Raw genomic sequence first — 24,145 nt, forward strand, 5'->3', positions numbered from 1 at the left:
AAAGTTGTAGCAGTATTAAAATCACTTAATTGGGTAGTTCCTAAAAGGCCTGATCTTATAAATAACTTCACGGGGTGGAGCATTAATTTGGGTTTAAATCCTTTAGCAAGGTTAGTCCAAAAAAAATATAGCTCCTAATAGAGATGAGGTTAAAATCCCTTCATCGAGTGACTCCTAATAGGGTCTTCTCTTAACCGTGCATTGTTGTAAAGCTCCTAACTGACCTAGGTTCTTTAAAGGGCGCATTCCAAAAAAGTGCAAATATTTTTATTACTAATTCCCACTGTGGTTTTTCTCATTTGGGTTTCCACGTGAAAAATCTCATTGTTCATATGGTGGTTGATTTATTTATGTGTGGTTTTGATATCATTTCATTTCTTACATGTTGATGAGCATATGAATGAGTAGTTTGATAAGTCTTCTTTAAGTGTTTGATTAAGTGGAAACCGGTTCTGGTTATGAATTATTTTGTGAAGTATTTTATAGTCTGGTGAAATATTGGAGTTTATTGTTATTACTAATTTACCCCCTCTCTCTCAGTAATAACGAAATTCTGACAATAACACAGACAAGGCACCCTCCTATCAATCCTCAAATAGTTTTGTGTGTTGAAAAGTTTTTTTTTTTTTTTTTGTGCGAACAAAGCTTAATTTCAGAAGTCTAACTACGCACCTACTTCCTACATAGAAATAAGAATAAAGGGGTTGGGAATAAGGTTTTGCCTAAGTCAACCCCAATTTGGATTCAACTTTGTATGAAATACTACAAATTCTTGAAATAAATGATGGAAAGGTATACCTTCATATTTGTAATAGATGATAATTATACTTTGCTTCTTAGATGTAATCACATATATTATATGAAATGGCATAAACATGATAAAACCCTAACACACACACATGCTTGAAAAATGAATAATGTAATATTGTTGTAATAGATAGATGAAGAATATGTAGCCTTGAGGAATGATAGATGATGAATGCTTGAATGCATGATGCTTGAACGCTTGATATCCAATTTCGCCTTCATGAATGTATGATGATATTTTGTTATGCCAAATGAGAGGGGAAGATCTCATTATATACTTGCCTATTTTGAAATATTTAATTTTCTGACAAAGGTCGACATAGGGGTTTATTTCCCGCTCACATTTGTGACAAGTCCAAGGGAAAGGGGCTAAGATAGGTCCCCTTTAGGGGATCCCAGGGTGCTACGCCTTGGTCCTAGTGGGGACTAGGGCATCATGACCTAGTCCTTCCCTATATTTGGGAAGGATCGAGATGGCCATACAAGGCGCAAGGTGAAAAATGAAGTATGGTTGTATAGGGGAGAGAAAAAAGGGTCCAGGTCAAGCATGCAGATGAGACTGATAAGATCAGGGCCCAAAATATGGTCAAAATTGCAAAGGGTGCAATTTAAGGATGTTACATTTAGTCCCCACTTTAGGGGGAGTATGAGTTTACACAAATACTCATAGTAAAGTAGAAGAAAGGGAGATGAAGATGAGGAATGTGGATTAAAATCACAAAGAGTATATTGCTAATTTTGAGTAACCAAGCCCTAAATCTTAGGATCTTAACTCACTCAAACATATGCAAGGCAACACAAAACAAGACAAAAATAAAAAGATAAAACAAGACAAATAGATAAAGAAAGGCAAAGACACAAAGGCACACAAGACCTAAAAGCTAAAGACCAAAACAAAACCTCAAGTCAACTAGCCAAAGAGACCTTGATATCAAAAATGTCTCAATAACAAAGACCATTCTTCAAAAATGCCATATCATAAACACAAGTGATCACACGCAAGAGAAAAGAAAGCATCATCCATGAACCATCAATAGAACAAGTATGATCTCATGAGAAGAAGAATAAAGAAAATGAATACACACTAGATGTGTTTATCTAGGTGATCCATAAGAACAATGATGAGAGAGAGAATGGACTACTCACCCCTATATGTTTTCATCTATGCGATCCATGTGGGGAGGAGAGAAAGAATAGTCTAGTTGTTTTTAGCTAGTTTCACTCATCCTCATGCATGTGTTAAAGTGATTTCTGGTTTCAAGTCTATAGCACCCCATGTAATAGAATTTTCTCTATTTTTTAGTGTTCTTAAACATGTTTAAGACATGTAATGTAAAGGTAAATTCCAAGGGGAGATTGTGTGTGTGAAAAAGTATAAATTCTAAGTGGACAAGATACACGCATGGTTTCGAGGCCATCCCATTTAACACTATTCTTTTCTATGATGTGTTAACCCCATCTAAGATATATATCAAATGTTGTGTCTAGTTTTGAGTGTGAAGCATCTCACTCTAAGAGTTTTTATTCTAGTTTGGGCAATGAACACCTCATTTAAGACATGCAAAAATGATATGCAAGAGCATGGTATAATATGGTACAAGGGGAGTGATGTGGGTGCCCCCCTTAAGATATCAACATTGTTTTATGTTGATGCCTTAAGGAAGCTTAGAGATAAAGATACCTTACCTTCAACACCAAGGAGATATCCTTTAGGCAACAATGTCATAAATCTAAGCTAGAGAAGGAATACTCTTCAAGCAAGGATAAGGTAGTTGAAAAAGAGATATCTTGCAACAAGTGTAAAGTGGATCCTTGGAGGAGAAGAGATCTTTGCTCAAAATACATCTACCTCCAAGAGGAGTTATCTTGTTCAAAAAACATAGCAACTTCTATAAATATAAGGGAAGGAGAACACTAATTCATACCTTTTTCCTATTGCTAGGTGAAAGCAATTCTTGATGAATGGTGACACACTTCTGACCCAATGTGAGGAGTAAGTTTATAATAGATATACATTGCCAAGTGAAGAAGAGGTTGTAGCCAAGGACTTAAGCCCCTTATATAAGAGACAATCCTTGAGGAAACAATAAATTCACATAATAAATGAAACCAAATTACGGACAGACACCACACCACAAAGGAAAAATAGATCCTTATAAAGGAGAGAGAGAGAGAAGGAGAGATCAATCATTGCCCCCCGAGTGAAAGGAAAATAAAAAGAATTAAACAAACTTCAAAGGAGAGATTAAGGATATGAAAATGCACAATAAACTAACATGAATGAATATGTAATGCAAGAAAAGACATTAGCTTTTGTAAAATGCATCTCAAAAGAAGTGTTAATCTTCAAAGAGATAGTGAGAGAGAGAGAGAGAGAAAGAAAGATCACATATTCCCCTAAGGAGGGATTATTCATAAGAGACATACCATTCCAAAAAAAGAAAAGGTCCTAAGAATCAACACAAGTACTCACATGAATGATAATTCTATGAAAGAAAGGACATCAAGTTATGAAGAATGCAATCCCTAAAGAAATGGTGAAACTTTAGAAAGAGGATGGATAGTATTCTTTCCCCCGAGGATAGAGACAAGAATAAATAGAGTACTATGTTGCTCACTTAGTATGATTGTGCCTGAAATTGTACCACCATGAATGACAACGAGTCCTTGGAATTGATAGGCTAACAATGTCACATAGTAAGGAGGAACATAATAGGAACTTTAAAGTTATTTAAAATAATTATGATAAATATGTCATTCATTGTTAGATGTTCACCAAAATGTAAAGTGGAAAATTGGGAGCTTAGCAAATTCACCACTTGAAAGGGGAAAATCACTAAGGTCAATTTTCACTTCATGGACTTTACATTCAAAAGAGGGGTTGAATCTACTAGATCTAATCCTAAATGATGTGATGACTGTATACTAAGTAGATTGGTTGAAATTGGAATGTGCTTGACCCTCTTTTGTAAGCTGAATAAGTAAAGTGTTGAAATTGAAGACAAAGTAGGAGAAAATAGTGAGAAACAAATTCAGGATTTTGTCATGCACCTAGTTGAGAGGAGTTTATGATGATTCGGAGCTTCTCTAAAAAATCGGGCAAAGATTGTAAGGATCATGTTTTGTGACAAGGGTTCCCTCCTATCGGTCCTCTAAACTTTCCATGGGTCAAAAAGTGTGTTTTAGTCATTTTGAATAAAGCTTAATTCCAAAGGTATAGTTGTGCACCTGCTTCCTTCACACAAAAGGAACAAGAAAAGGGTTGGGAATAGGGTTTCCCTAAGTCAAACCCCAGTTTAGAATTAACCTTGTATGAAATACTACAAATGCTTCAAATAAATGATGATAATGTATACCTTCAGATATACAATAAATCATACTGATGTTTTTCTTCTTAGATATAATCACATATACTGTATGAAATGGCATGAATATGACAAAACCCTAATACATACACATGATTCCAAATGAATGATGTAATGTTTCTCCAATGGGTAAATGAATAATATGTAGCCCTGAGGAATTCTAGATGATGAATGTCTAAATGCTTGATTCTTGCCAAAGAGTTATATTTTCTTCCTCAACATGCCTACCCATAGATAAACCAAGATAGCATATATTTTGGGTTGTAAATTAGCCTCATTACAAGATATCTATATGGGAGGTTAGTGCAGGATCATTTAACATCTAACTGGGATTTTATAATCAAAATACTATGGGCTTTTAGTTTTTGCGATCAATTCATTTAATTGGTGAATCAATGCATCTCTACTTCGAAGTTATTTGTATTAATTAATGGATCTCCTTTAGGTTTCTTATTTTCCTCTAGAGGTATCAAATAGGGTGATACCCTCTCCCTATTTCTTTTCATTTTGATGGGTGAAGCTCTCAACAAAATTATTCAAAGATAGAGTAGGTTTAGAAGACTCAAAGGGATCCGCCCTTCTTCTCAATCCCAAGTTTGTTCTGACTAGCAATTTGTGGATGATACTTTGCTGAAGGGGGAAAGTTATATGGTGGAAGCTAAGCTCTTGAACTCTATTCTTAATCTTTATAAAAGAGGATCTGGGTAGAGGATCAACTTGCCAAAAAGTTCTATTTTATTCCTCAACACACCTACCCATAGATAGACCAAGATAGCATATATTTTGGGTGGTAAATTAGCCTCATTACAAGATAGTTATCTGGGATTACTGTTGTGTTTGGGACTTTCTACTGATTCCTTCTAGTCTGGTTTGATCAATAACTTCCAGAGTAAGATGGCTGGTTGGAAAGGTTCCCTTTTGATCCAATCTAGTAAGCTCTATTTAATCAACGCATCCTTGAAAAATCTTCTAGTATATGCTATGAGTTTATTTAAAAATCCTTCAAAATTTTCTGACAGCATAAAAAATATCCAAATTTTTTTTTCTATGGATAGGTACCGAATATAAAAATAACCTTTATCTTATGGTCTGGGATCAAGTGTGTTTCCTAGAGAGACTTGGAGGCCTTTCTATTAGGCACATTTGTGACTTCAACAAATCCCTTGTGGCAAAACAATTGTGGAGATTCCTGAAGGATTCTGATGAATGGATCTCTATTTGTCATAACAAATACCATGTTTTCGGTATCTCTAGCCAAAGTGTTTTTAGAAGATTACAATTTGCCTATGGCAGCTTCTGACCTTTAGACTAATTTTTATAATTCTAAAGACTATTCATAAAGGTTCAATATGGGTCCTTATCAATGGGAGGAAAATTCATTTCTCGGATGATTTGTGGGTTGGTTATGGGCCTCTGATTGAATCTCATTCTGTGGCTCAACTTAAAGAGAGATGTGTGGAGAGCTTTGGCTACTGGGTCACTGATTATATCAGAGATGGTAACTGGATCAATCTTACGAGTGTGGACCCCATCCTGAAACCCCTTCAATCATGACTTACTAATATTCACATTCCCTCTTTTCCCGTTGAGGACTCTTTGGTGTGGAGTGGTTATCCCTTAGGATTTTTTTCCATTTCTCATGCTTTCTACCTATTGACAAGAGCCTTTGTTCCTACCCCTATTTGGTCAACTATTTGGGACAACTTGTTGATTCCCAAAATTTATATCTTCTTCTAGCTCTTTATGCATAATAAGATTCTTTCTATTGAAAACTTGTGCAAAAGGGGTATGGCTAGATCTATAAAAGATATTTTTATGCATGGATGATGTTGAAGATGCTATGCATTTACTGCTCCATTTCTCCTTTTCCACAGATGTTTGGGCTTGTTTTTTTATCTCTGTGGAATTATGTGGTGCCTTCCTAAAAGCCTCTTGTACTATTGGTTCCTTTGGAGTTTCTATTCGAATAATCCTTCTCTCATAATGTTATGGTGCCTTATGTTACCCCATCTAGCTTGGGGGATTTTGAAAGAAAGAAACAACCAGATCTTCAGGGACAAAGAGTCCTCTAGTATATTTGTTACTCACAGAGTCCAGAATGTCGTTAAGGATAACTCTTTCTCTTCTTGTCCTTCTCGCATGCTAGACCCTCTATTCCTACTTTGACTCAGGACTGGGATATTATCAATAGATGGCATATCAACTGGGACATTTTGAAACCTATTGTCAAGTTAAAGCAGATGAGAAATAATTTTATTTGGGATCCTTCTAAATATGGGTGGATCAAAATCAATGCTGATAGGGTGGCTAAAGATAATGCTAGGTCAAGTGGCTAAGGGGTAGTTTCTCACGACCACAATGGTAGGCTTTCTTCAGCGCTGGTACTCCCACTAGGAACCCACATAAACCACTACACTGAGGCTAAAGCTACTTATATTGGATTACACATGGCTATCATAGAAGGGTTCCAAAAACTCTGGCTTGAGAGTGACTGTCTAAACATCATCAAATGTGTGAGTAAACCCACCAATCCTAGATGGACTATCAACCATTTAATTTAGGAAATCTATATCATGATTGCAAAATTAGATGATTTAAACATTCCCATATTTATTGGGAAGGTAACATACTAGCAGACCACCTAGTGAGCTTTGGTGTGGATTATTGTGTATGCAGTGGTCGACAAGAAAGGAAACTTTGTGATACAATTGCGTGAATTGACTAGAAATAATGTTGAATGTAGTGGCCATTCTTATCGCATTATTTTATGAAAGACTGCCAAATGAATAATGATCTTTCATGGGATTTGAGTTTGAAATTCAATACCAAGGTTTCTAGAGATTTCTTTTGTATCCAGTTTTTTATTTCCTGGTTTGGGTTTGGTACCATCATCCATTTTTGTAGAGGTAAACTGCTTATGGGAGTTGACAAAAATAAAATGGAGCCTACTCCTACAAGAAATTGGAAAAAGAATAAAGAGCTATAGATAGAGATTACTGATGGGGGCCTTGTACAATATATTAGGAGGCTTCGTGGCAATGACCCAAAAGTGACAGAGGATTTTATGAATGGTTGGGAGAAAGGTATCCTCAGCCTTTGGACCAAAAATTAAAATTGATGAAACCTTCATTGTAGAGATACCTGGATTATAGAAGGAAGGCAAGAAGTTTTAAAAGGAGAGGAAGGTGGTGGAAGAAGCTATTTTGAGCTTCTTCGAAAAATAAAGCAAGAGAAAAAGGGTGCAAAAGATGAAGGATGGTGGCTATAACAAGAAAGACCCACAATCACTTTTGACGAAGATGACCAAAGTGATTATGAGTTACATTACTCTTGATGGTCACTATGCCTATATCTTCTCTTACCACTTTATGATATTAAATTATTTTAGGCATAACAAAAGAATTTATTTTCCTTTCTATCTATTATCTTCTCTTCAAAATAGCTTGGGGAATCACGTGAAAAGTAGTGACAACCCTATTTTACATGAGGGTTTTAACATGCTCATCATGGAGTATGCTAAGGATCATGTGGCTAAACCCTTCCTGGTTGTTAAAACCCCAATCTTTTGATGAATCTTGATGTACAATATGTGTCTGATATGGAGATGGAAGAAGAAGAGTGTATGGCTATGGATTGGCAAGACCTCATGTTTCAGATGATCCAGAATGGTGTCCTTCTCAAGAGGAGGGCCCCAATAAAATATTACACCTAGCATTGGTAGTAGGAAAATAAACAAAAACCCCAGATGGGCTACCAATAAGTATAAAACCCCTAACCCCAATTTACAAGGTCCTGACCCACCAAACACGAAAAAAGTCCAAATTAGGATAAACTAGGAAAGCCAAGGGAAAGGGGAAAGAAATAAAGCTAGACATCACTATTAATGTTGAACAAGGGGAATAGGGGGATACTCAAAAAGACACTGATTTTCATATTATCCTTAATAACTCTATCGAAAGACATGAAAATTGTGTTGTTTCGGTCAGTAAGGAGATCAATATGATGAAGGAAGGAACTAAGGGCATCATTGAGACTTTTACTAAGACACCCATGCCAAGCAAAATTGACAAAATTCTTCGAAAGACATAAAAACTTATAGAAGATATTAAGATCATGAAAATGGATCATGAATCAAGGATTGGTCAATTGGAAATAATCTTGGAAGAGGTTAAGGGCAACCTGAAGAATCTAGTTGTTATTAGCAAGTAAGCCATGAATGATAGTGCTCAGGGTCTTAAAAAGGTCAATACAATGATTGCAGACCAAAGAGCTTAGTCCACTGTTGGTACCCCACCCTCAGACACCAAATAGGAGAAGAAAATCTACGAACCAAAATTGCAGGGTAGGGGACCACAGACCACTACTGGCCCCTATATGAGGACAAGAAGTAGGAACCAAGAGAAGAATACCTCCAGATTCTAAAAGAATTAAGAGCTGATGCAATCTCTGGTTTAGTGGTTTTTAGTTTCTCTATTATTGTTTTGTGTTTTTATGTTTTTTCTATGTGGGCTTGGCCCTTGTTTCTATGGTTGTTTTTTTGTTTTTTTGTTTTTCTCTCCGACTTTGAGTTTCGAGTTCTTGTAAAACCCGTTTCTCATAATTATAAAATTATATGAACATCCATCATTTTATGTTCTTGAAATTAAGATATAAGTGAAAATTATACTTCAAAACATTAACAAATTGATCCAAGTTTAGCTCAAGATCAGTTCAAAGAATAGAAATAAACTTCAAATCCAACACACATCTGAAAAAAAATGTATATTTTTAAACAATAAATTTTTGAAAACAGTTTTATTATTCTAAACAAAAAATTTAATTTTTATTTATATGATTTTTGACATCTTAAAATAGGACCTAATATATTTAATCTTTTTAAATGATATAGAATCAATATGTTAGATCTATTTAATATAGTAGCATAAATAGTAATTAAGAATATACGTTAAGTTATTTTTTAATATTTTCCAATTGAATTAACTACTTTATGAAAGGTATTCAATGGGACAGATTGTGCCTTGGAACTTACAATCAACACCCTGTAAAGAAGCAATTCCCAGGCGATCAAGTAGGAGACACTTGTAAAAAACACTTTGCCTATCGTGTAAAGGTAACCCTAATTACTTTTGGGGAAGGAAGAAGCGAAATGTAGCGGATTCCACATCAAAGAGAAGAAGATAAATCGTCCAATGAATAAATTGAAAGGACAAGGTATCAGGTTGGAAGCTCGTGCCAATGAATCCCCCATATTAATGAACGAGGAGTTGAAATTCTTTGAAGGATTCTTTTTCACATCTTCCCCAGAGTGGCGAGCCAACCAAGTTCTTCAGTGGTGAAAGAGATCTGTCTAATGAGGAACCCCCCATCAATGAACCCGCACTTGAATTTTTGTTAAACGCTGCAGTTGTGTTGGGGGAAAATAGGACTTCTTATTCACAGATCTGCATTATCATAGAATTGGCGAGGCAACCATGTTTCCCAGAGGAGAAAGAGATCTGCTTTACTAGTCGAGTTTCACTCTTTCAGCCAACATTCTTTCACAGATCTGCATTACTGGTCTAGTTTCTTTCTTTCAGCCAATATTCTGAGAAAATTGAACAAAAACGGTATGTAATTATCCAAAGAATACTCCTCCATTTCTTGAACTTTTCTCCCTCAAACAATATCTTCTCCTTGACAATAACAATATTTGAATCTATTTCCATGGGAGTCCTGACAGCTCTTCAATTGTAGCGGTATGTCTTTCTTGAAGTACTGGTTGAACCATCTTCAACCATTCTAAGTTGTTAAAATACTGATTGAACCAGTAACTCGAGAACGTATTGAATAATATTTCAAAAGTAAAATAAGTTTCAACCTCATGGGAATCATAAAAAATAGAAAAGATATAATGATTGCAGAACTTATTGAACCTCAGTATATGAAAGATCAGATTATACAGTAGATGGAGAAGATAGGATGGATCTAGATTCTGGGGAAGGAAGACATAGCGCTATCATTGAAGTGCTTGATAGTTCTTTCATGGAAAAAGATTCAGTTACTGATATCATCAAGGAGAAGTCATTGTTTCAGGAAGAAAAATTAAGGAAATGGGGGAATTAGAATATTCGTAGTCAGCATAATTAAATACCATTTTTTATTCAATTTTCTTAGGACGTTATGCTGAAAGAAAGAAAATCAAAACCTCCGATTGAAAAGGCGGGACTAAATTCATGAATGATCTTTGTATGAAGTTAATTTGCAAGCGAGGTGAGTCTTCTGCAGCTTTTGAATGATTTATAGTTGGCAGTCTAGATTTAGTAGTGTTGGAAAGATAAGTGGGTTTGAGAAAAATGCTTTGGTCATTAGGGTTTCTTTCTTTTTCGCGTTTTGATTGTGGTTAATACAAAGATATGCCTAGTTCTCTGCTATCATATGGTAGTGAAATTGTGAGTGTTATCAAACTGTATAGGAGTTAGAGTGCTTATCACCCTTTATCATTTATTGTTTTCAGCGTGCTTTTTGTTTTGTTGCAGGAATTAAATAATATGCAGAGGGGTAAGAAGGATTGATCCCGATGACAATATTTAAGTGAGAATCTGTGGTATTGTAAATTTTGTTTACAAGAATCAGAAAGCATAAAATTGAAGCAAGCCAAAAAGTAATCTATTTCATTTGAGAATCGAAGTCCAACAGTCACATACGAGTCATTTAACTCGTTGGAAAAGTCTCCAAAAATGATTAGAAAGCCTTCAAAAATAGACAAACTAAAAAAACTATATGTTTTTTTTTTAAACTATTTCAGATTTTCTTGTGATCAAAGATGGCCAGTAAAATTGTGCACATCTACAGCATGTGAAGAAGTAACCCTAACCGTATTAAATTTTGAAGGAAGGAAAACGCTGAATCAAGTAGATCTCTCATTTAGATAGTAAACTTTGTCTGGAGACTGAAATATATCGGTCAGAGACTGACTTATATGAATGTATGTGGTTTTGTTGTATTTTCAGTATATTCATTTAGAGACTGAACTTCTAATGAGGAGCAGGGGATAAAAATGAGAAAGGACTTACCCTCCGACCAGAAATCCAGATGAGAGCACCGATATTGGAAGAAAATAGGAAGCTGGAAATGTAAATATCTAGCTTCAAGACAGAACTCAGAAAACTCCAAGAAAAATTTAAGATGATTTCTGAAAATTTATAGAGGAGGAGCTCTGAGAAATTTAAAAGATTAATCTTTTATTTGTGAATGCATGCGTTAATTTTGTCTTTCCATTCTATTAAGATTTGTAGAATGTAGATAATTTTATTTTTTTAATCTGGAAGGGCCAGTCTCCATTATATTAAAAGATTAAAATTAAAAGTTTAACAGAGTTCAAATAATTGAAAGAAGATAAACGATATAGACATGCTCTGCCAGAAAGATCCATACTAGACAAAATAGATCAATATATTACATAGACCAATTTTAACAATATCAACCCTAAATCCAAACCTCAGATCACTAGCAAATGCCTTCAATAATATTTGATCCATTCTGGGTTGATATTAGTTTCCATCTTCGTTAATTGACCAAGAATTCCAGCCCCTAATGACCGCAAGCTTCTTGTATTGATATTCCTCTTCAGCAGCCAGGACGAGTGTGAATTTAGGAACATCCTGATGCAACTTATAAACTTTTAAATTTTGTGAGATGCATAAAATTTAAAACAATGAAATCATTGAAATGCTTTAGATTTCAGAGTTGAATTCAATACTGCATTTTGACTGAATAAACTAAATCTAAAATACAACTCTAAATGAAAGTGTTTTGAGTCACTGAATACTGTTTTGTCAATCTCCTGCATTTATTGTTCTTTGGTTAATTTTTTCTGTTTGATGGTCTATGCCTCTTAAATCCGTTTCATGGTTTATTGGTTGAGCAGTTATTGATATTGTTTCTATAGGTTTACTCTGAGTTAGAATTCTAGAATTTTCTTAGTTAGAGTGTTTTATTTGAGAAAAAAATAATTATAATATTAATAATAATCATGAATAGTGGTTTTTCTACGATTACTTACACTTGTTCCTCATTCAAATCTATCAATCACAAAGTAATAGATTACCTTCTTATTTTCAAAGATATCTTAATTTCAAAGATTATTACTAAAACACCTTCTCCAAATGGTACCGAATTAATATCACATATTATTTGTAGTCAAAGGCTTGCTATAATGCAACCAATAAGCGGATCAAATGCCAAAGTAATAATACTTCCACTAATAAAATCACATCATCAATGGGGAACAAAGGTGAGAGATTATTAGGTAATCACAATAGAAAATGGGATGATAAGTTGGAAACAAAAAACACTGGAAGGCATGACTGGTGATGTAAGTTACTATGGGGCCAATATTGCCTCCCTAAGGTTGAAGTTTTTGCTTAGCTAGCAATACAAGGGAACATATTAACACAAGAGCTCCTAGCCAAAATGAGATACCAAGGAGCAAGAAGATGTGTCCTATGCAAGGAGAATGTAGAAATGGTGGAGCATATATTGGTAGACTGCCACTACTTAAATAAATGTTGGAATTTAATCAAAGATAAGTTAGAGTTTTATTGCCCCAAACCTCCACAATTACTAAATTGGTTCCAAATATGGAATGGAATGGGGAAGAAAGGCTTGCTTGAATTAGTATGGTAGACAACCCCAACCCCATCACTGGTAATATGGGAGATATAGAAGGAAAGAAACAAAAGGATTTTTCAAAATAAATAAATCCCTGTGGAAAATCTAAAGAGAAAAATAGAAGACAAGGTGGTAGAACTAGCTAACGTAGCAGCCAAGGACAAAATGGGGAAAGGTTCAACATTCAGTCTGTGGGATGAACGTTGTTCCAAGCTAGGGTTGTCGTTGCACCAAAAGATCAACCTGTCAATGCTCGATACAACCACTAGACTTATAGAATCCATAGGAGGTTGTTAAACCATGTCATGAATCCTAGCGAGCGATGTGGCCCATTGCCAATAATCCCCCTCCCAGTGTCACTCGCTGTGGCCTGCATGATTCAAACCTATGACCAAGCTCTGATACCACTTGTTACAATCTAGGGTTGCCATTGCACCAAAAAATTGACCTATCAATGCCTGATACAACCAATAGAATTATAGAATCCATAGGAGGTTGTTAAACCATGTCACGAATCCTTGCGAGGGATGCTAGCCCACTATCAACAAACACTTAGTTAGGAGATTTAAAGAATTAGATCTATTCCTAAAAACTACCAAGGTAGGGGGAATAAAATGATGAAAAGTGACATAGAAGGCATTTGATGGACTCCCCCATAAGAAGGATGGGTTAAATTTTTTTTTGATTGAGCAGTAAAAGGTAATCCTAGGAATGGAGGGATAGGATGTGTTGTTAGAAATGAGGAAGCTATCATAATTTCCCAAGAATCCGAACCTATAGGGATGACAATGAATAATGTTGCAGAAATAAGACTCGCCCTTCTTACCTTGAGCTTGGGATTTAGAACTAGAGCATTTAGAAAATTCATCTTGAAGCGGATTCCTTAATAATAATTAATTATCTTCATAATAAAAGAGCCCCAAATTGTTTTTTGGCCAAATGGTTAATCCTAATTCAAGAAATTATTTCAAAACTAGAAGACTTCAAAGTTACTCATTTATAAGGGAAGGAAATTGTGAAGTAGATAGGCTAGCAAAAAATCTTGTTAACAATAATTAACACTCAAGGAAGGATCAGATACAATGACAAGGTAGTTTATTTGTAGTCCTTGTTATTAGAAAGTGAGAAGAATTTAAATTCAAATAAGAAATCCCTAAATTGACCGTTGATTTGAAATTAGAAAGTTGGAAGGAAGAGATATTATTAAATGAATTTTCACGCCAATGCAAATGGGAGGGAGAATATGAAAGGGAGACAGATCATGAAATATGATGGGACATCAAGGTTATTGGATCGCTATACTTTAAATTAAGATGAGGAAAAAATGACCAAAGATAATGAGAAAGTAATTAATCGATGGCGATTTTGCAACCTATTTAGTGACACAAGAACAAAATATCCTTGGAAACAAATTGGCGTCAAATCGAATGCTCAAGAAATTGACAAATTATTTAGTGATGGATAATCAAGGAAAAAAGATTGATGTGTTCAAGTAATGAGGAATAATGACAAATGAAATCAGACTTGTATCACTATTAAATTTAGAAGAGGGAAAGGAAAGTGGATGAAGTTTCCAAAATGAAATATCCCAATACTAAGAAACTTCTCATAGAATACATTCAGTGCCTTGATAGAAACCCCATTACATCTAAAGGGATAGAAAGACACAAATGGTTTTTTAAGGTAGGATTATGTTGTCACCAATTTCAACTAGCCTGAATCATGGGATAATCCCTATGAAATTTGTTTGTTTCATATCCCACATCCTCCAAGGTCAATCAATTTATCTCATAAGTCGGCTCAGTTTGCATCTTCATTTTGGTCTTTCTTAGTTTTTGATAACTTAATGATGAATGGTAAGTACCAAACCGGTACTGAGAGGGTGGGGGGCTGAATTAGTATAGTCAAGAACACTTTGCAAAGACCGGTTAGACAACAAACACTGTAAATGATTGGCAAACAGTAACACCGGTCTGAAACAGAGTACAACTGGTAAAGATAAGAATGACTATGACAAGCATTAACTAGTTAATCACTTAGCTTTCCACTCAACTTAATACTACACTTCCATTTCACCCTTATCCATGAACAGGTAATTAATCATCAGAAATATAATAACAGCTAGTTCAACATGATTTACCTTAAGACACAAATCACTTAAACCATCATATGAAAACCACCACACATAACACACAGATTTTTCATGTGGAAACCCAACTAGGAAAAACCACGGTGGGGATGAATACCCACAAGCTATTTTTGAACTCTTTAGAAGTCCGCTCTATTAGGAGATTAGTCTAGTTAAAGACTATTACAACAGGTTCTGTTAGGAACCGATCCTATTAGGGATCACCCGGTAAAGGGATAGCTAAATACCCAGTTAAGGGTTAAACCCTGTTAGAGGTTACCTTGTTAGAGGATTTCCAGAACTCAATGAATTTGAGTCACCCTGTTAAGGATTTACAACAAGCTGGTTAAAGCTACCCGGTTAAGGGATTTTCCAACTGTTGAAGTGATTAAAGATCAATAGGTATTACAATGATCTAATAATAGCACTGAATGCCAATGCAGATCCGCTTCAGTTCCTTCCTTCTACACACACACTATGTAGGTATCAATCCTTTTATCTCATCTAGTCTAGCAAGAATCATGTATCTCTATGCTTAGATACACACACACCATTTCCCAACCACAATGATCTAATAATAGCACTGAATGCCAATGCAGATCCGCTTTAGTTCCTTCCTTCTACACACACACTATGTAGGTATCAATCCTTTTATCTCATCTAGTCTAGCAAGAATCATGTATCTCTATGCTTAGATACACACACACCATTTCCCAACCACCTCAGCATGAAACACAACATAGACCTTATAGGAAGTAGATAGGTCGGTAGCATAAACCCTAAACCGTAAACATTTAGGTTAATCAATTGAATGGTTCAATCCTAACCATTGAATACTTTGCATTTGAATACAACGGTCTTGAATAGATCTCAAGAAATTCTCCATTGTTTGTTCTTCACCACTTCATGAACGCAGTAACCCATCACGCATTCTCCACCGTTTACAAAGACTTCACACATTCCTGAGGTAGATAGGATCAATCTCCTTCATGCAAGATCCTTCATGCTCACAAGGCTATCATGGCAACATGATCTGATCTTCATTATAATGCTATCTCATCATATGATATCATCGGTTGAATCACACAGGCTTGGAACACTTCAACTGGAAACCCCGAAGCTAAGACTACCAACCGGTAGTCCTACCACATTCATGTAATGGTTCACATTTCATCATACCGGTACACTTGGACAAACATACCACTTCACCTATTGCTCATATACCGTTTTACACCACCATACCAGTTCTCTTTGCCAATGGCTTAGTTCCAATATACTGGTTCACTACTTTGCACATATACTGGTTCACCACATTATACCGATTCACTTTTCAGCATATTGTCGGTTCGCTCTCCAACATATTGACATCAATGACAACATAATATCATAATGTCAACATACTCCGCACAAATACCAACAATCTCCCCTTTGGCATTGATGGCAATATACAAAGATATTACTTAGCATCACATCTTCTACTGCAGATATCTTGTCTGCTTCACATCTTCTCCCCCTTTGACAACAATGCCAAAGTGGAGGCACAAGTTTTCCTGTTCCACTATGCTGCTCCCCCTGAGGAGTAGCATCCTTCAACACATCAATCCTAAAAAATATTGGACATTGAAATACCTAACTGATGTGGAGCACATACTTTTAGTTCACCTCTAGAAGGGGTAGCACCCCTAATTAACCTCTCAAATGGGTAAATATAGCCTTTGGTAGAGGCTTGGTGAATATGTCTGCTATCTGCTCCTTACTGGAAACATGTTCCAATACAACCTCCTTGTTGTGAACCTTCTCCCTCAAGAAATGATACTTGAGCTCAAAGTGCTTGGTTCTAGCATGCAAAACCGGATTATTGGAAATGTTAATTGCACTTGTATTGTCACAAAATATGCTTACTAATTCAGATACAGGAATTTTGAAGCCATTCCATACATGCTTCATCCAAATAGTCTGGGTGGAGTTCATAAAAGTTACAACATACTCTGCTTCTGCTATAGACTAAGAGATACAACTCTTCTTTTTACTCATCCATGAAACTAGTCTACCACCGAGGAAGAATGCACCATCGGTTGCGCTCTTCTAGTCATCTACATTACCAGCCCAATTAGCATCTGTGAACACTTTCAGGTTGAAATCATTATTGTATGGATACCATAACCCATAGTCAATTGTTCCCTTCAGATATCTAAGAATCTGCTTGACTGGTACCAAGTGGGATTCTCTTGGGCTTTGCTGAAACCAAGTGGTAATACCCACTGCATGTGCAATGTCCGGTCTTCTATACACTACATAATGCAACTTGCCAATCATTGATCGGTAATCCTTCTCATTTACCAATTTCGAGTCATCCTCTTTTGATAATTTACAAATGGTCACCATTGGTGTACCAACAGATTTACTATCTTCCATTCCAAAGGTCTTCAACACCTCTTTGACATACTTGGACTGAGTAATAAAGATTCCTTCTTTCATTTGTTGAATCTATATTCCAACAAAGAACTTAATTTCCCCTATGAGTGACATCTCAAACTCCTTTTTCATATCATCTCCAAAATCATGACTCATCTTGTCATCTCCTCCAAAGATGATGTCATCAACAAATACTTCATAGATTAGAATCTAGTCTCCTTCTGATTTCAAATAGATATTGCTATCTTCACTTGTTCTTTCAAATCCAATCTTCATATGATGGGAATCCAGACGTTCATACCATGCTCTTGGTGCCCATTTTAGTCCATACAAGGCTTTATGTAGCCTAAACACCATGTCACTATCTTCTGATAGGGCAAACCCATCTGGTTGTTCTATATATGCCTCCTCTACAAGTATTCCATTTAGGAATGCAGATTTTACAGCCATTTGGTATACCATGAATCCTTTAAAAGCTACATATGCAAGAAGCATACACAATCCTTCCAATCTTTCTAATGGAGCAAAGGTTTCTCCATAGTCTTCTCCTTCTTCTTGGGCATATCCTTTACACACTAGTTTGGCTTTGTTTCTTACCACTGTACCATTCTTATTTATCTTGTTTCTAAAAACCCATTTGGTTCCAATGAAATTTTTATGCTCCAGTCTAATAATAGACAATGAAAGATTGTTGGCATTTCATAAGGATATTGAGAAGGTTGTTGATGATTATGGATATAATTGATTAAGGATGTTTTATTGTCTTGATATTATTATGTTGTCATTGATGTAAAGTAATTGATTTTCTAATTCAATATGATGTTGCCATATCTTGAGAAGTATGATTTAAAGAGTATAAAGATGTCGGTAAAAGAAACAGGAAAGAATATGATGCATAAGGGGATGAATAAGGTATTCAGTGGGCAACTATTACCGAGTCAGACAATGATGAGATCATGATGTTTTAGATTGTTTTAACATCATACATATGTTGTAAATTGTAAAGGTTAATACTATACTATGTTTTCAAGCAAAGAACCTAGTTAGTAAACCCTAAGGAACCTAGTTGGTAAACCCTAAGGTTATCGCTATCAGTTAATGAAGGAAGAATGTCTACCGACTGAAGTTTAGTATTCACCGAGTTGTTACCAAGTTGTAACAGAGCTATAACGGAATGCATTAAATATTTGCATGCTTTATTTAATGAAGGAAGTTGATGAGCTGAAACTAATTGAATGATTGGTATGTCGTTAATATAGTTTGTTAATGAATCTATGGCAAAGGAAAGTCGGCATGAAGATCTATAGCTTCGATTGAACCGCAATACCCTGGCACAAGTTCCAAGACTGATATGCAAGTTCCTAGGCGGGGTAAAATATTTTCAGATCAAAAGATGCATTGAACCTAGACAAGATCGAAGATCTGATGGCTATGATTGATCATGGGAAATGTGATCAAGCAGATTAAGTGGTTACCTAATTGTTTATAAATAGGAAACTATTGATAAACAATGTATGCGGGCAAGTGTATGCACATAGAAGCTTGAAGACCTGTTTAAATAATAGAGTATAGAAGCCCAGCAGATAGACAAGATTAGTTCTATGTCTAGATTGTATTGAACAAATATGAATCTGCTTTAGCATTTTAGATGTGAAGTTGCAGATAGATTTTATTACTATTATTTTGTGAAAGCGACAAAAAATCACTTAACCGAGTGGACTTAACAGTCTTATTTGTAAAACCCTCTAGCAAGGTGACATTCTAATTGAGTGTTTGAAATCCTTTAACAAGGTCACTTCTAACAAGGTGAAGATCCTAATAGATCTAAGGGAAATCCCTTAATCAGGTCACATCTAGCAATGTGTTTGTAATATTTAACAAGGTTTTCTTTTAACCAAGCATACTCTAGAACAGTATATTTCTTAGTGGGTCCGAAATTCCACAGTGGTTTTTCCCTATTTGGGTTTTCGTGTTAAATCTAGTGTTATGAGGTTTATGATGTTTATATGCTTTTGAGTTTGCATGTTTAACAGTTTTGGTTATATTACTGAAATATATGTTACTGAGGTTGAATCTAATGTTTTTATGGATGATTAAGTTTGTATGATTCACCCCCCCCCCCTCTCATCTTGTTGGCTATTGTATCTATACTTATATTAAGTATCAGAACTATCAATTGGTATCAGAGCTTTGGACTCCGAAAGAAAAGTTTAAAGGCACTTGAGGTAAAGATCCAAAGATGTATAAGAGGGATGCACCGAAGCTGAACAAGTCAAGTTTCTCAACATGGCAGAAAAGGATGAAGCTACATCTATCAAGAGTTGGAGAATATGTTGTATACTATCTAGAGAATGATTTTGTCACACCGAGCACCTATCCATTGACTATGGAAGAGATAAAGGCAAAGTCAGAACATATTCAAGCAATGATTGAAATAACATCTACATTGACCAATTAAGAGTTTAATGATCTAGAAGGATGCAATGATGCAAAGACTATGTGGGATAAGCTCATATCAGTATATGGAGGAGATGAACATGTTCAAAGAGCAAAAGTAGATGGTCTAAGAGGACAACTTGAATCTATGAGGATGAATGAAGGTGAGAACATAACTCAGTATAGTTCAAGACTAAAGGAGATTGTTAATCAAATCAAAGGAGCAGGTGGAACTATTGAAGAAAAGGATATAACAAGTAGGTTGTTAAGAACCCTTCTACCAGCTTATGCAATCCGAGTCTCTGCAATCAATGAATTGAGGTTTGTACCTAATATCCCAGTTTCTTTAGATGCTACTATTGGTAAGCTACATGCATTTGAGTTAAGTAATTTTGATAACAGTGGATCTTCGGTAAATAAAGTTGAATCTGCATTTAGCTCTTTTCATCTTGATGAATCTAATGATTACAATGAAAGAAAGTATAAGTACTCTGAAGGAGATCACAGTGGAGCAAGTGAAAGATTTTGTAAGAACATGGAGGCAGTACACAAACTGTATGAGGATATCAGAAAGAGAGAAGAGTTTGAAGCACTATTAGCCAAAAGGTTACCGAGAGGCAAAGGTAAGTATAAAGGAAAGCTACCTTTGAAATGTTTCAATTGTGATAAGATAGGTTATATGGCTTCTAACTATTCTGAAAAAGATTTTACTAAAAAGAGAGATTACCAAGATGACAGACAGAAAGAGAATCATTACAGAGGACACTGAGACTTCAGAAGAAGAGATAGAAAGGCATGCCTAATAGCTGATGAGGAATCCAATGATGTTAAATCAGATGAGACTGATACAGAGGAAGTAGTTTATGTGGCTATCAATGATGGATCAGATGAAGAAAGGTATGAAGAAAAAGCCCTAATATCTCACATAAATACTAATGATTCTTGGATCATAGATAGTGGATGCTCACATCATATGATAGGAGATAAACACAAGTTTGTTACATTAGAAGATTATGATGGAGGCTATGTTAGATTTGGTAATGATGCACCATGTCCAATAAGAGGTAAAGGATCTATAACACTTCTTGATAATGCAAGATGCAATGATGTTTATTGGGTTGAAGGTTTGAAATATAATTTGTTGAGTGTAGCACAGCTAAACAACACAAGTTATCGAATAGAATTTTAGAAAGGAATTGTCAAAGTTCATGACAAGAATGGAAAGTTAGCTGCTACCGGGATACAAAAAAAAGGTAATGCATTTCACCTTGACTCAACTCAGAATAAGTGTTTGCATGCAAAGATAGATAATACTTGGTGTGTAGGGGAAAAAAGCGAGACTAGGTCAACATACCCTAATCCTACTCTTTGACACACATTACGAAATACGAAAGAGCCTAGAGATATTGTACAATTGGCTACTTCTTTTGGTGAAAGAGAGAGCCACGGGATATCTATTAGGATGCCTATTCCCTTGTTGAAATTGTAAGATCAAGTAATGCAAGTTCAAACCCTAATCTCAAAATGCAAGTATGAACTAATAACAAGATTGCAGAATTGAGATTAAACAATGAACAGCTGTAAGTACAAGGATGAAATAAGAATGCAGATATGTACCTGGAGTCAAAATCGGACTGAAAATGTTCGGGACGGGGGCGCGGGCGCCACTGTCCTGAAAACTGCACCGGAAACCACTGTTCTACACTCTGAAACACTGTCTGCAAACTGTCTGTCCAGAGGACCAGGGCGCCCAGCGCCTCTGTCCCAGGGACCAGGGCACCCAGCGCCCCTGTCCTGGTAGGACCAGGGCGCCCAGCGCCCCTGTCCCAGTCTCCTGCTCTGCAATTTCACATAGAGTGCTGTTCCAATTTTCTCTCTCTGGATCTGTATCCCTCGGCGTCGTCCGAATCCCGAAACCTGCAATAATATCTGAAAAAGGGGGAGGGGTGGCTATATAGGGTTTTACCTTAGTCAAACCCCCGCTTCGGTGATTTCCACCTCCACGAACAGCCAAGTTGTTTTGTAAAATGTATTGTGTGTGCAGACCTAGTGTGTGTGCAAGGTCCAAAATGCAAGAAAGCAAACTAGAGCAACCTAGAAAGTAAACCCTAATTGCTTGCAAATGATAATGTAAATGCTCTAAATCAAGATGCAATGTGATCTAAAGCATGAATAAATGATGTATCAAAGCTTATGTAAAGACATGAAAACAATACGAAATCATACCCAACCCTCAAGGGAGGAGTACAAGCCAATCTTCAGTCGGTAATCTCCTATTGTTCTTCAATGTCTTCCAAGCCCTAAGTGGATGAATGAATTTGATAGATGCTTGATAAAAAGATGTTGAATGTTGTTGAAGTCCTCAAAGATCTTCTCTTTCGCTGCATATGAAGTTCCTGGAAACAAAAATCCGATCCTTCCAAATGAAGAAAGAGAGCTCTTATGTATGAAACCCTAGGTTGTAAATTCGTATTTTGGCCGACCTAGAGATTGAATATCCCACCAATTTCTTGGGGTTAAGATTTATTTTATGATTGGATCGCGCTCCTAAAATTTCAGGAAAAATGTCCGGGACCATGTGCACTGGGCGCCACGGTCCCGGCAACTTTTCACCAAATTTTCAGGGCCGTCGGATATGATGATTTTAGAGAGAATCCCGAAGTTACAGGTGATTTTGAGATGTTTTGACCCCGAAACCAAGCCCCCAAGTTTGAAATAGGACTTAATTAGGGTTTTTGGTTGAGTGATGTATTGGAGGAATAAAATGCGAAGGGCGCGCTTTAGTGAAAGGGCCCAACTTTGTGATGATGAAATAGGACCTTAGACCTAATTAATTTGATTAATTAAGTGCTTAAGGAGAAATACAATGCAGAATGCAGAATGCACTAAGGCGGGTGCTAAACTAGGTGCGAAATTGTACCACCCTAGCGAGTGCGTACAATTTACGACGCTACACTTGGTTATGGCATAAAAGGTTTTGTCATGTAAATTTTGATAATCTGATCAAAATAAGTAAGAAGCACCAAGTAAGAGGTCTACCAAGTCTTGAAAAACCTGAGAATGCTATGTGTCGAGGATGCCAGATGGGTAAGATGACAAGATCAAGCTTTACAAGTAAGTCTTACACTTCTAAGGGAATTTTAGATCTAGTGCACACTGATCTTTGTGGTCCTATGAAAATTCAAAGTTATTATGGTGATAAATATTTCATATTATTTGTGGATGACTATTCAAGGATGATGTCAATAATGTTTCTAAAAGAAAAATCAGAAGCTTTTCAAATGTTTGAATGCTACAAGGCAAGAGTTGAAAATGAAATAGGAAGACAACTGAAATGTCTTAGATCAAATAGAGGAGGAGAGTTCACATCTGAAGAATTCAACTTATTCTGCAATGATCATGGTATTAAAAGACAAGTCTCTGCACCGAGAACTCCACATCAGAATGGAATAGCTGAGAGAAGAAATAGATCTATTGTGGATTGTGCTAGAACATTGATGATTGAAAATAAGGTACCACAAACATTTTGGAGAGAAGCAATAAGCACTGCTATTTACACCTTGAACCGAGTACAATTGAAGGAAGGTACTTTGAAGACACTATATAAAATCTAGTATGATAAGAAACCTAATGTAAGTTATTTTAAAATCTTTGGAAGTAGATGCTATGTTCATAAAGATGATAGAAATGGCAAGGTTGATCAGAAAAGTGAAGAAGGAACATTTCTAGGTTATTCTTCTAGAAGTAAAGCATTTAAATGTCTAATCAAATCATCTAACAAAATAGTAGAAAGTGCAAATGTGAACATCGATGAGTTTGCAGAAAGAAATGATGAAGGAAATTCCAAGGAACTAGAAGACTATGATGAATTTGTCTATGTTCAACCAAGAAGTCTTACCGAGAAGACTGTTGAAGAAAATGAAGAGAATATCCAGTTACCGAGTGATGAAGAAGATCATATAGAGCCTACCAAGCCTGTATCAGCCAAGTATGTCAGAAGAAATCATGCACGAAGTTAGATTATAGGAGATAAGGATGATCCAGTGATGACAAGGAACAAACTGAGACAAAACACATGTTTGATATCTAAATTTGAACCGAGAATAGTGAAAGAGGTATTTAACAGAGAAGATTGGATAAATGCTATGATAGAAGAGATTTATCAAATCAAGAAGAATGACACATGGACACTAAACCCAAGACTGAAGGATAAAAATGTAATCGGTACAAAGTGGATTTTCAGAAACAAGCTAAATGAAAAAGGAGAGGTCATTTGAAACAAAGCAAGACTAGTTTGCAAAGGTTACGCTCAAGAAGAAGGAATTGATTATGGTGAAACTTTTGC

Source organism: Cryptomeria japonica, chromosome 2 (assembly GCF_030272615.1).
Source record: "Cryptomeria japonica chromosome 2, Sugi_1.0, whole genome shotgun sequence".
Taxonomy (NCBI): Eukaryota; Viridiplantae; Streptophyta; class Pinopsida; order Cupressales; family Cupressaceae; genus Cryptomeria; species Cryptomeria japonica.